Genomic DNA, 13,458 nt, shown 5'->3' with positions numbered 1-13,458 from the left:
GTTAAGTGTAATTTATTATAAAAATTGTTGCTAAAAAATTATTAGTCATAAGTATGACAAAGCTAGTAAAAAAATTGAGCATATAACATGTGGATCGGGAGTTGACAAATTGTGACTTACTATATTTATATAGTCAAATAAACGTAATAAATTTAGATGCGAACTAAATAAGACATGAATTTTTGTTGTTTTGTGGATCGAACCATGGAGGATCTCACGATGGTGCATCACGTCGGCAAAAGCTAGTTAGTTGTAGTCGTACGTGATGTCATAGAACGATCGTAATTCTTTCCTGCTTTCCCTTTTCAATTTCGTTTGTACCGGTGAATACGTTTTGGAGACATTAATATGTAGTGATAAATTACGTGGCAAGTTGTATGTAAGTTTATTGCTGAAATGTTCATATAAGTCGTTGCCTAAGGATGGCGGGATGGTAAGGATATCGCCGTACAGAACGCCGGCGAGGTGGCCACCGTCGGGTCCGAGCTCTTCCGCGGACCATGCGCGCAAGGCAAAGTTTCAGGTCTCCTGCCTGGGCCTTCAGCGGGTCCACTTCAACGAGCGGGACCACGGGCCATGGCCACCTCCGTCAGTAACTTCTACAGAGAAGGGCGCATCTCGGGTATATTCCTCTCTCGCACCTTCTCCAGAAGAGCCATTTCCTCTCTCCACACTCATCCCCATTTCCGCGCACTCCTCCTCTTTTCCTCCGCACTCCACCTTCCCCTGCATCCAAAAACCTAAATCTGACTGGGACCTTAAACTTGAGCACCTATGGAGGCGCAGCTCGGAGGTGGGGATCTGCGAGGTGATTGAGGTCCGTCGCTCGGAGCCCAGATTCAGCAAAGACCGGGCTGCCGTTCCCCTTCGTGGTTCGGTCCAGCGGGGAGTGTGGTCCTCGTTAGGGGGGGATTCAAGGTCCTTCGCGCAAGTGGTAAAAGAGCCCCTTCGCGTTGCTCAGAAAATGTCCGGTCGTGAGAGATTTGTTCCTCGTCGCGGGGGAGTCGGCTCTGGCCGCTACGGCTGCGGAGCTAGACTTGCTGGTGGCCGCGGAGGATTCGGGAGAGGGCGAAATGGCAGATTCATCGATCCTCCACAGATCGACCAAGAGCAGTGGGGAAAATGGAGGGAGGACGAGAGGCAGCAAGGGAATAGCAACCTGGCATGGGAGATGGCTGCAAACCCCCAATCCCATCAAGGAGAGACCTCAAAAGGTAAAGAAGTGAGACAAGAGCAGCCGGAAATCAGGGGGGATAGGGATGGCGATGGTAAGTCAGACAACCCCATCAAAAATATTCTGATCCATGCTGATGGTGCTGGAAGGTTACAGGATCTCCCTCTGAGAAATCCTTGGGAGCTTATTGCTCCTTTTTGTGGCTCTGCTGTCCCTGGGCTAGGCTTCTACTTGATCCCTGCTGGATCTAGTGACAAAAAGACCCGGGACATGGCGAGCTGTGCTATGATTACTATCAAGGAAGGAATTGTCACTGCTAGGCAAATTGAGAATGAATTTAGAACCCTTGCAGGGCCCAGCTCCACTTGGAGATGGTATGCCAAGAAAGTGAGTGACAAACAATTCCAGCTGAGGTTTCCATCTGAGAAGAAAGTGGAGGAGCTGTCACACTTCCTGGAAATGAGAATGAGAACTGTTCCAACGGCAATCATCAAAGTCAACCAGTGGAACCCCTCTGCTGGTTCCAAAGGAGCTCTTGAGATGGCTTGGTTTAGAATCAGAGGGATACCCCTTGACAAAAGAGACGCTACTACTGTTTGCTATGTAGCCTCCTTGGTGGGCTTGGCAATGGAGGTGGACAGTGAAAACCTCGGTAAATTTGAATATGTCAGATCAAAAATTGCTTGTAAGGCTGTGAATAAAGTGCCAGCAGTGGTGGAAGGTGTGCTTGATTTTCATCTTTATGACTTTCTCTTCCAAAGAGAAGTCCACCAGGAAGGTGCTACTAATGCTGCTGGAAACAAATAGGTTAGGGTGGATAAGGACAAACCTGACCAGCCTTCCCCTAAGAAGCCTAAGCCCTCTGGTCATTGGGAAGAACCAAAAGAAAAGGAAGAGCCTAATCAACAGGGAGGTAAGTCTGAGCCTCCTATTAGGAAGCTTTTGGCAGATGCCCAGAAAACTTGCAGCTACATGTGCCCATCTCCTACCCCTGCAGCTGACATTGGTAAAGGAAAAGCTATAGAGGTTTCCCCTAGTGAGGAAGAGGAAAGTGATGAAGGACTATTAATTGGAGATATCATTGCCCCAGGGGGTGAATCCTTGATGATTGATAAAACTAATGACCACATGGCAAATGAGGAAACTAGGAAGCTTTGGGCTATTCAAAGGACAACTTCTGGAACTACTGTTATCAATGAATATGGTTCTAACTGGTCCAAATCTAAGTATGATTCTTTGGCTGCAGTGGAGGCCAAGAGAGCCATCACTACTGGGGAAATAGAGAAAAGAAAAATAAACCCTGTCATTGAGGACAACTCTGTTGAGATCAAAGAGATGTTGGAGCCCTCTATGCTAAAAAATGAGAGTGCTGATGGGAAAGAAACAGTTTCTTTCAGCACTGAGGGAGGAACCGACGAGTCAGCAATGGAAATGAACCAAGATGAAGCGGAACAGCAGAAACGAACTAGAGCTGAGGCGGTTGCTAGGGTGGAGGAAGACTGCCTGCAGGTGGATTAGCCCTTGCCAGTGGGGGCTGAAAAGGATCATGACAAATGTAGCAATCAAGTCAGGCAGAGCGAGAGAATTCGAAATCAGACACATAATTGCAGGAACATTGCTGACAAAGCCTCTCTTCTGGCTAAGAGGAAAAATCTCGAAGGTACATCCTTGTCTGAGTTTAACTCCTTTGCTGTTTTCAATAATTCAGAATTGATGTCTAGAGCTAGAGCAATGGGTATAAATATTTCTGTCAATGACTTGCAAAAATTTGATGTTATTAAGGATTTGGAGGTGGCAAGGCAAAACCTGAAAGTCAGGAATGCTATGGAGGATCAAGAATCATCTGTTATTGAGCAAGTTGACCAAAATAATCTCCCCTTTGAGGAGCAGTTAACTCTAGGTTTAGCATCTGAGGAATCTGACAAGGAGGGTTTCCAACTTGTCTCATCTAGGAAAAAGAAGAAGAAGCTTAAAAGTCTGAGTAAACAAAAGGTTAATAGGTGTTCCAGAAAAGTAAAAAGCCAACCTCTTGATGGTGAAATTACTTCTGAAGGAGAGACCCCCATGATTTGCGTTGGGTGGAATCTCAGAAAAAGGCCAATCAACAAACCAAAGTATAAATAATGATAGGAATCTTTTGGAATTGTAGGGGGGTCTCAAAAAAGGAATGGAGACTTTTTTGAGGGACTTGATACAGGATCAGCACGCTGATTTCATTGGATTGCAAGAAACAATGAGGAAGAAATTTGGGAACAATTTTTTTAGAAAAATCGATGCTAGGAAATCCTATGCTTGGCACTGGCTACCCTCTTCTGGTAGGTCAGGTGGCCTCTTATGTGGCATAAGTTTGGATAGTTTCGATGTGGATGCCTTCTCTTCGGAAAAGGCTCACATCCTGGCCTCTGTGACTGATAAAAGATCTAGTAAGAAATGGACGATTGCCAATGTGTATGGTCCTGCTCAAGAAGAAGATAAGGAGCAATTCCTCCTCGAATTGTCTAACATTTGTCAAGCCAACAAACTTCCCATGATAATTGGTGGAGATTTTAATATTCTTAGATTCAGCTCTGAAAAGAATAAAAAGTTTCAAGAAAACAAAGTCTCTGATATGTTCAATACCATTATAAACTCTTATGAACTTAGATTTATGTCTGGTGGCAAATACACTTGGAGTAATAATAGGGTGAGCCCCACATTGGAAAAATTGGACAGAATCCTGATGAATAAAGACTGGGAACAGATGTTTCCCCTTTCTACCCTTAAAAAGATTCCAAGATATACCTCTGATCATAACCCACTAGTGTTGAACACTGAAGATGACACTAAGAAACAAGCAAAACCTTTTTGTTTTGAGTTGACATGGCTCTCCCACGCTGACTTCAGGCCAAGAGTTGTGGAAATATGGGGTAAACCAGTGACTGCTAGGTCTAGCTTGGAGGTTTGGACGATTAAAGAAAAAAGGGTCAAAAAATTTCTGAAAGGATGGGGAGACAATATTAGAGGCCAGACCAGAAGAAAGAAGAAAAATCTCAATGATGAATTACTTAGCCTTGAAAAGCTAGAGGAAGATGATACTCTTAATGAGAACCAACTCAGAAGAAAAAGTGAGATCCAATTAGAGCTGATGCACATGTTGGAAGAAGAAGAAATATATTGGAATAAAAGATCTAATTCGAAATGGCTGCTGAAGGGGGACAATAATACTGAATTTTTCCATAGAATAGCTAATGGCAAAAAAAGGAAGAATACTATCTTCTGCCTCCAGCAGGAAGATAGGATTATAGAAGGTGATGAGGCCTTACTGCAGCATGCTACTGACTACTACAAACAGCTCTTTGGTCCTGGTGACAAACCTCTCTTCCAGCTTGATGCAAATTGCTGGGGTGATGATGAAAAAATCAATGTTGACGAAAACATTGCGTTGACCAAACCTTTCACAGTGGAGGAAGTTAAATCTGCTGTCATTTATATGGAGAAAAATACAGCCCCTGGGCCTGACCACTTACCCATTGAGTTCTACCAACAATGCTGGGACATCATTGAGCTAGATCTCATAAATATGTTCCAAGCTTTTTATGAACATGATTTAGACATCTGCAGACTGAATTATGGGACCATTACTCTCCTTCCTAAACTAAAAGAGGCTAATAAAATTCAGCAATATAGACCCATTTGCCTCCTAAACGTCAGTTATAAGATATTCACTAAGGTGCTGACCTTGAGACTCGAAAAATGCATGCACAGGTTGATTGACAAGTGCCAGAATGCATTTATCAAGGACATAAATATAATGGAGGGGATTATGAGTCTTCATGAGATCCTGCATGACACTAGAATAAAAAAGAAGAAAGGCTTGGTGCTGAAACTTGACTTTGAAAAAACGTATGATAAGGTCAATTGGGAGTTCCTCTTCAGTTGTCTTGAACAAAGGGGGTTCAGTGAGAAGTGGTGCAAATGGATGAGAGCAGTTGTAACTCGTGGCACTCTCAGTGTTAAAGTTAATGGAAACTTGGGGCCTTATTTTCAGAGCAAAAAAGGTGTGAGACAAGGGGATCCTTTATCCCCCTTCCTTTTCAATATAGCTGCTGATACACTTGCTAAAATGATTGCTATGGCAAAAAAAAATCACCTCATCAAGGGTTTGGTTCCTAATTATATTGAGGATGGGGTAGCGATTCTGCAATATGCGGATGACACTATAATTCTCTTGAAAGACAATAAAGAAATGGCAATTAACTTAAAGTTGCTCCTTTACAATTATGAAGCTATGTCTGGCCTCAAAATTAATTTTCAAAAGAGTGAAGTTCTCATGATAGGCCCAGAGGAGGGAAAAAAACAATTTTATGCTGAAATGTTCAACTGTGCCACTGGAGAGTGGCCTATGAAGTATCTGGGAGTCCCAGTTTCTAGCAGTAGACTCCTTGTGTCACACTGGCTTCCCTTGGATGAAAAATTAGCTAAAAGACTAGATGGCTGGCAGGGCAGCTCTCTGTCCCTTGGTGGCAGAACCACCATGGTTAATTCTAGCCTAAGCAGTGTGCCCATTTACCATATGTCCACGTACCTCCTTCCTAAAACTATTCATGAGAAAATGGACAAAACTAGGAAGAAGTTCTTTTGGCAAGGAGGCAGGACCAAAAAAAGATATCATCTGGTGAAGTGGGATAAAGTGTGTAGCCCAAAAATAAAAGGGGGTATAGGTATATAGAATCTAAGAAAGCTTAATACCAGCTTGCTTTGCAAATGGTGGTGGAAACTGGAGTGTGATAATGGTATGTGGCAACAGATTGTGAAAAAAAAGTACAGCACAGATAAATGCATCTCCCAAATAAAACCAAACCCTAAGTATTCCCCTGTGTGGAATGACTTACTAAAGGTGAAGCACCTGTACCTGGCCGGCAGAAAAATGAAAATCGGGAATGGTGAGAAAACTGATTTTTGGAGAGATGCATGGTGTGGTGAAGTTTCCTTCTTTCACAAGTTTAGGGGTCTTTTCGAGATATGTAATGACCAAAATCTGTCTGTATCGGCTGCTGCAAGTAAACAGTGGAATTTGTCATACAGAAGATGGCTTAATGAAGGGCTTCAATGCCAACTGAGAAGGTTGAGGGATGTTCTGATGACATGTGCTCTGCCCCATGAGGAGGACATGCCTATTTGGCTCTGGGGAAGGGCTGGAAATTTTTTTGTGAGATCAATGTACAATCACTTATGCAGGACCCAGGTTGGCTTGCATAATGGCATAATTTGGAAAGCAAAGATCCCTCTGAAAATCAAAATATTCATGTGGTTGGTGTATCAAAAGTCCATCCTTACCAAAGATAACCTTATTAGAAGGAAGTGGAAAAGGAACCCAAATTGTATGTTCTGTTGTCAGCCTGAGAGCATCAATCATCTGTTCTTTGGGTGCTCTATAGCTAGGTATATCTGGAGTTTGATTGGTTCGGTCATTGGGGCTAACTGCAGCCCAAAAAAGTTTGAGCAGTACTTTCTTTGGATCAACCATTTCCTCCCTGGTGGGGAATCCATTTATTTGACGAGCTTAGCGGCTGTTGTATGGGCCATCTGGAGAATGAGGAATAGAGTGGTGTTCGATAATAAACCTGTTCGATCTCCTACTGAGATCGTGTATTGTATTTGTTCCTTTCTGCGCTATTGGGCAGGTCTTCATGATGGTCGGCACAAAGCTGTGCTGGAGGTGGGAGCGCAGGCCCTGCAGGAAACGGCGCTTTTCTTTCACCCCAAAAAGCAGGACGACTCCACTTTGGCGGCCAGAGGTCAGAGAACAGAGAATGTCACAAACGATGCTGTCGTCGAGAGCAAATAATGGGTTGGCGTGGAGAGCAGGAGGGTCTCTGGAGGTTTCAGCTCCTTGGCGTGGAGGCGTTTGGCTCAGCTCCTGGGCGTGCTGGCTTTTGTGTAGTTTGTAGCTGGTCCTTTGTCGGGCGTGGTTGTTTGTTCACGGTTGCTTTTATTTGCTTCTCGTTGCGGCTGTTGTGGTTAGAAGGCAGCCCTAGGTGCTGTGTTAGTTTTGTTGTTCGCTCTAGCTTTGAGCTTAGCTCATTTTGCTGTAATTATCTTGGGCCGGGGGAACAGATAGGTTGTAATTTCGTTGCCTAAGTGTAATGAAATTCGGGGTTAACCCGTTCTGGAAAAAGTCGTTGCCTAATATCCAATGCAGCTGCTGCACGTTCTGCACATAAGTCGCTACACCATCTCCATATAAGTTACTACCAGATACAAGCTATATCAATAAGTTGATACGCCGTCTCAGTATAAGTTGATACACAGTCTTTATATAAATTGCTATCAAATACTCCTAAAATTGCTACTAAATATTCACTAAAGTTGCTAAGTTGTTACAGTTTTTACATAAATTGCTATTAAACATTTATTGAAGTTGCTATCTAAACTGGCAACTCGTTGCACCTTACTACCATGGCGAAAAACTATAAAAAATCAATTGTTCTTCTTCCTCTTGATAAACCATGGCAGCGTGGTTAGGGAAGAGTTACGGAGGGAAAAAAGGCAGTGGAGGTAGGTGGTGCGTCCAGGCGGCTATGGCTGTACCGACTGTTACGACGGTGAGAGCAGTGCATAAGGTGGTCAGGGACAAAGATATGAGCGTTGGTGAAGGAGTGTCACACGAGTAAAGACAAGGGAGAAGGCGGAGATGTGGTGGAGGGAGGAAGCAGAGGAGAAAAACATTATTGATACGATGTCATGGATCAGAAAAGGAAAAGGAAGCATCTCTTAACTAGAAATGGAAGGGAACGGGTTGCGTGCTCGCACTACGCGACTGGTTGTGCAATATCCCTATCTTTTACAGAGTAGTAAGCTAAGTAAACCTGACTTAGATCCTGTTTAGTAGAGTTACAACTTCTGATTACATGTCAGATTTTGATGTTGTAGGTTATAATAAAGTGGTTTAAGTTACTATTTTTAGTTTAAAATAGGGATAAGATGACTCACCCAAATACACTTAGTGTATCAACAACCCTAGCTTTATAAATTTCTAAAACTAAAAATAATCAGTTTTTAAAAAAATTATAGTTAAAACTCTTTCAAACAAAGCCTTTAAATTCTGGCTCATCACATGTGAATTCGAAGGAGTTTGGATAGGAAGATGTCAACTACAATGTCGAAATTTCCGTGTTCCATGGACGCCTAAAACACTCGTACCCTGTCTTGTACGCATGGTTACAGTCTCATCAGAATATGACCTCTTGATTAGCAGAGCTATTGCAACCTATCCTGGCCACAATGCAATCTATAGACAATGACTTTGCCTTAAAAAGTTTATCAACCTATTTGGCTACTTTGGCTCCAGACCAAGCAACACCTAAAGCCATTTTTGCCCAACACTTGGCTCCAGTGCAGCAACAGTCTAAGTACGGAAAGTAAGCTTGCAACACCGACCTCTACTTGCCCAACCACTGCACTTGAATACCACAACGCTACTAACGAACAGGAATTTCTGGTTGGGACAGAGACAATGATTTACGTTTTCTGAACTTCAATTTCAGCAGAACTGTACATATCATCCAATGCATCATTGTCCTTTGTCTGAAAAAAATCAGATTCATAATTGCTGTGAAGTGTAACCCTCTTAGAGAGTAATAAAGTTCTAGTATTCCTCGAAAAAAAAATATCCAGGTAGTTCTTGCCTGCAAGTGGATGATTTTGACATTTCGAGGAATCTGTCAGCATACCAATAATGCTATGTTTTCTTTTTTAATGTGAGGTTGTGAAGTTCCTACCTTTGAATCTCTGTAGGATGAACAAGAGTTTACTTCTCCTAACAATATCAGATACACAGAAAGTAAGGAAACAAATTCTTTGACCTGGCACTATCGCAATTCTGCAAATTCTTCAGTTTATTCAGAACATGTCATCATCGTTGCAACAACTGCGATCCCAATTATGAATAAAGGCACAGTCTGAAACAGAAACGAGTCTTTTTTTTCATCTATCTCTCTCCCTCAACCAGAGAGGAGTTCCATTACCCTGATGAAGTCTTATTCATCGATCATACAAGCCTCTGGTTACAGTATCATTTCGCAGCCTAAAAAAAAAAAAACACATAGAGCCTCTTGGGGCGTAATTACAGAGATTTACATGGATCATAGAGAAACAGAAAACAAAATCGAAATCTAAATAGAGAGCACGACTGAAAATTCCAAGGAAAAGAACGTCCTTTCTTGAAGAAAAACAGCACATTCAGCCATTCAGGATGCGAGGATCACATATACAGGATGAGGAAGAAGCACCAGCAATTTACAGGCCGGAGTCAGGGCATGACGGTGGCGGAGTTGAGGCGATCGAGCCGGCTCCATACCTCGCCGTGCGTCGGGGTCGGGCTCCGGCGGCAAACGACGGCGAGGAAGATCCGCTGCAGCCAGTCGACGAGTCGCACCATCCGCCGCGGCGGCGCCAGCAGCAGCGTGAACGGCAGCACCCAGATGCCCAGCTCCAAGAACAACATCCTCCTCCTTGAATCTTGATACGAATCAACAGCAACAACAAGAAAGCAAGCCTTTGATCTTTAGTAGTTCCCTATCGTCGGTGGATCGATTTCTTTTCTTGACCCCTTCTCCTCCACGCGCTCCCTCCTTATAGGTGTAAGACAGGATGATTAGTAACTATCGCTTTGAGCATAATGAGCCATGCATGATCGGCACGGCGGCCGGCCCCAGTTGCCCACGTCTGATCGGATTAACACGTGTAACCATACTATCTAATACGTTGTGCCTTAAATAATATTCCACTTATAAGCGCCCAGACCAATCGAACCCGCGGTGTAGCCCAACAGTCTCATAGGTGAAAAAATAAGTAGAAAATTTATAATAAAATATATATTATAAAGCAAAAACACATATTATATAAAAAGAAAACACATGTTACAAAACAAAAACTTATGTCGGAGTGATCAAACAGGTCTGTGGGTGGGAAATATATGAAAATTTCATTCCGTAACTAGAAAATCCTTATTATAAATCAGAAAAGTCAGAAAATACAGATTCTAAAATAGAAAACAACTATTAAAAAACTGAAAAACACATATTCCTCGACTGAAAAACATCTATTATCTTGAACCGGAAATATGGTATAGCGTGACCGGTAAATATATGTCGATGTAACCGGAAAATAATGTTGCATGACCGAAAAGTATATGTTACAAAGAAAGAAAGAAAAAATCTGCACATGTTGATTTATTTGATAATATTGCACCATATATGGAGTACATAGACAATAGATTTTCCCTCTAAACAAGAAAACTAATCACATATTCAAGAAGCAATCCTCGATTAATGAAGGAAGAATTATAAGTTTACAATAATTAGATCACTTATTGATTATTACAAAAGGAGCAAAAAAAGAGTTTGACAATGCATGTTATTGCTTATGCCCCATTCTTCAGTATAGCCTTCACTTCCTCTGAATCATCACCTGCTAGATTAAATATTGATCATCAAAGAACAATATGTCTTTATAGAATAAGTCGACAAAAAATGATGTAATATAAAATCTCCCTTTCAAAAAAATCACAAAACCTCGATAATTGATAACTCCCGAATACGTGGAAATTAAATCTCTAATCAAGAAACCTATTGGAACATAACCAAATAATTGAGCAAAAATACAAGGGAAATAACCAAACATCACATTTGATCATCTGATTACCTGTATATAATGAGGAAGGTAGCTATAGGACCTTGATTGAATGGTTTTGTCAGGTGAGATTTGGGTAGATACACAGGAGAGATGGCGTTGTTCTTCCCCTCACTCGCGGATCTGATGCCATGCGTCCAATCACAAAACCTACAGAAACATAATTAAATAATTTAATTGAACAAAAATACAAGAAAAATAACCAAAAGATGCATATGATCATATAATTATTTGTATTTAATAGGGAATGAAGCTATGTGGTGTTGATTGAATGGTTCTACCGGGTGAGATTTGGTTAGATCCACGGGCAAGACGACACTGTTCTTCCCACACGCTCGCAAGATGTGCCATTGAGATCTGAGAGGGGATAGGGTGAGGAGAGAGAATGAGAGGGTACAAATGACTTGAGAGAAATATGGCATGCAAGGTTGAGTCATTATATTTGTTTTCAAATGCCATGACGCGCAAATCACGGAACCGACGGTTTTGGATGGTTGCGGGTGTGAACTTATGATTTTTTTTCAATTAGAAGTGATAGATGTTCTGGATATAGAAAATTCCTCTTCAAGGATGGGTACACGGTCATTCTAAAACTGAAAAATCCTTATTTCTTGACTGAAAAACAACATATTGATTTTTGCTGGTTGCAAGAGTGGGGCGTACATATGACTTTTTCCGGTTGCAGAGTAAGATTACTGTTTTTTCCTGTTGCAGAATGACTCTTCTAGCTTTTTCAGATGTGGAGTAAAATTTACTATTTTTTCTGTTGTAGAAGTTTTTTCATGTCGCGCGATGTCATTGTGAAGGCTGATCGGTCACGATTTTCCCTTGCTTGCGATTTGTGCAATGCTTGTTGCTTCCAAGTTTCCTTCACACGCTGTCAGTTTCTAGCGCACGCGGACCCTGCGACAAGAGGAAGAGGATGAGCAGAGAAGGAAAAGAAAAAAGAGATTATTTCATTGCTAATTTTATTTCTTCTATATGACTTCTATAAAATATAATATTTGGCTGCTAGATCGAGATATAAGATTTTTTCTATAGCAAATCAAGATAATTTTGCAGTCATTCTTTTTTGACTAAAATTTCTACATGCACATGAAGATTACACCAAGGACAATATCAAGCAACGCAACACTAATTTGCATGTTCTTCCATACCAGTTTGTTTTATTCTATATTTATATTGTGATTTCTATTGATTCCGAAGGAGAATTATGATGAACAATACAATCCTTGTGTTTTGTTTATGCTGGCTATTTGGTAGTGTGTCAAACACTTTGTTATACAGCTGATTGCTGATTATGCTTTCTTCTTTCTCCAATGGTAAGTTTTATTGCTTCTAGGCGTTATCATTGGCGCTATTATATTTAGGCTGTTTTGCACGCTGTTTGAGGAGAGGCTGGGACAATATTTTGTTGAATTGCTTTGAGTTAATCATTATGGATATTTCAACTACATCGTTCATGTCAATCTAATGGTTTCTAAATACTCTTTAGAGTTTGTTATTTGAAAGTAAAGGTTTTGCTTTGAATTTAGTTCAAGTGGAGGATCATGAGTGCAAAAGATGATGTTTTTTCTACTAGATGACGTTTTTGCTGTCTTTGCTCATTTAGAGAGGTCTAGTATGAAGTATGCTGCATAGATACTATAATATTTGGTACTACATTAAGTATGTTCTTGTTGTTTTAGAGACAGAGATGTTCGCTCGTGACTGTAGAGAGATGGATATGTCTGCTCCTGACTTCAGAGGTCTGTTGTAGATGTTTTATACTCTGTTAATTGCATATTATGCCTTTATTCGGTCTATTGTTTCAAAGAAGCAGTTAATGATCATATCATAAGATTTGAATTCTTTTATATCATAAGATTTGAATTCTTTTATGACCGTTAGTTTAGTGTACATGATGGTCACATATACAAATTGCTCTTGTAAGAGTGTTGCTTGCTGAGTTTTGTATTTCAGGTGGAACATATATGATTCCATGAGATGAATTCATATTCAATACTATAGGTAAAATTTTGACTTATGCCTTTTGATGATTGAGCATTGTTCCAGTTTAGATAACGAGGTTAGTTGCACAGACACATATTTTGTTGGGGTTATGAATTAGTGAAGACCTAGATTATTCGTCTGTTTTGTTAATAGCTGTGTGTTGAAACCTACTGATTATTTGCTCAATTTAGCTTCGTGTGAAGTGTTTGAAGACTCAAGTGATTATAGTCATTGCTTAGTAGTCCTTAGGGTTTCGGAGACAATTTTCTTCAAGCGCATATTTATAGGGGTTTTGAGTCAATGAGAAGTTTGTTAGATATTATGTCTCAAAATTTACAGACAGGGTCCTAGTGGGATAAGTTCAACGGACACCTATAAATATGTGTCAACCCCTTATTTATATCCTCAGCATGGTTCACGTTACCGACCGGAGGTCGGTTACCGACCTCTGGCGGTAACCGAAAAACCGCGGTAACCGCGATTACCGGTCAAAAATTCAAAAAAAATCGGAGAAAATTCATTCGGCAAATTTTAAATTTTTGCGAAAAAATCATGTTTTTGCCCTCTCGGTAACCGAGCGGTTTGGGTCGGTTACCGAGCGGTTTGGGTCGGTTACCGAG

This window comes from Phragmites australis, chromosome 10 (assembly GCF_958298935.1).
Source record: "Phragmites australis chromosome 10, lpPhrAust1.1, whole genome shotgun sequence".
Classification (NCBI taxonomy): Eukaryota; Viridiplantae; Streptophyta; class Magnoliopsida; order Poales; family Poaceae; genus Phragmites; species Phragmites australis.
Note: the sequence above shows the minus strand (reverse complement) of the source record.